A 1,627-nucleotide genomic window follows, 5' to 3' on the forward strand; every position below is an offset into this window, starting at 1 on the left:
CTCCTGCCCCATCCTATTAGATTATAAACTCTTTGAGGGCAGGGACTGTCATCATGTCTTTATAGCCTCAGTACTTTTAGTTCAGTAGCTGGACCTTAAACATTTATTGATCCATTTTCTGGAAAACATAAAATATTGATTTTTAAAAATTAAAAACATAGGCATGAAAGATCCTTTCTTTAATCTATAACATTTATCAAATTCCAAGAACTGGCATTATTTACAAGGAAGAAACACTTGAATCTTTGCCAGGACAAATGGGGTAAAAAAAAAAAAGGATACATACTCCCTCTGACGTTATGTGGCACATTTCTAGAAATGTTCAATGTAGCAGTAACACAAATGAACACCATAAAATTTATAAATATATTTGTAGTTTTTGACTACTTCTCTTTCTTGGTTTTCCAGTCAGTTGCTCTGATTTCTTTTCTCATTTTTTTAAACAAGTACCAAATCATTTTTATACTTGTTGAATTATGACCACTGTTGGAGTAAATGATTCGAGGTCTGGCAATACTCATAGCCCCTTCTCTCAAATACCTAACATTCAGATGGATCTGTGATCCCATCAATCAGGAGTTCTCTGTAACAATCATTTATGACTACACATTTTGAGGGATGGCTGGAAAAAATGTGTAGACATAAATGATACATGTGAGGAATTCAGAATAACATAACAAACTGGTATAAACCAAGGAGAGTACCATAAGCCAAACCAAGAAAATAATGTAAACAATGACTACAACAGTGTAAATGAAAAAAATTCCCTAACTTAAAAATAACTTCTGAGTAATTAAGAAATAACAGTTCCCAGATAACATAACAGCATCTCTCTTTCTCCTCATGGCAGGAATTACTAGGGAACAAGGCTATTTTTATATTTGTTTATTGTATCAAATATTTTTAATTGATCCTCTTGCCTTGTCACATGGGAGGGTTCGACTGGAATGGGGACAGATAAGTTGCTCAGTAGGAAGAGTACTAAGACCAGGAGTCAAGAAGCCCCGAATTCAAATCTAACCTCATAGACATACTAACAGTGTGACTCTAGGCACCTGTGTCTGTCAAAGTTTCTTTTTCTATAAAACACAGATAATAATAGCACCTCCATCCCGAAGGTCCTTGTGAGGAACAAAAGAGATCATACCTGTGAAGCATTTTGAAAACCTTCAAGAGTTATATAAATGCCAGCTGTTAGATGCTGGCTATGGTGGCAGCTGGGTGGCTTTGTGGATATAGTAGCTTTGGGCCTGAATCAGGAAGATCTGAGTTCAAATCTGGCCTCAGAGACTTTCTAGCTGGGTGATCCTGGGCAAGGAATTTAACCTCTGTTTGCCTTAATCCACTGAGAAGGAAATAGCAAACCACTCCAGTATCTTTGCCAAGAAAACCCCACGTGGGGTGATGAAAGTTGGACACAAATGAAGTTATTTCCCCCCGGAATACTATGTGAGTAAAGGATGTTTATAAAGGCATATATGTGTATACATGTGTATGTATATATAAATATATAATATATATGTTATATACATTATACACACACAAGCTCATGTATATATAAAATGCCTTTTGTCTATAAATACCCATACATATATAAATGTATATATAAACACAGACATGTAAATTT

Source organism: Gracilinanus agilis, chromosome 2 (assembly GCF_016433145.1).
Source record: "Gracilinanus agilis isolate LMUSP501 chromosome 2, AgileGrace, whole genome shotgun sequence".
In the NCBI taxonomy this organism is placed as follows: Eukaryota; Metazoa; Chordata; class Mammalia; order Didelphimorphia; family Didelphidae; genus Gracilinanus; species Gracilinanus agilis.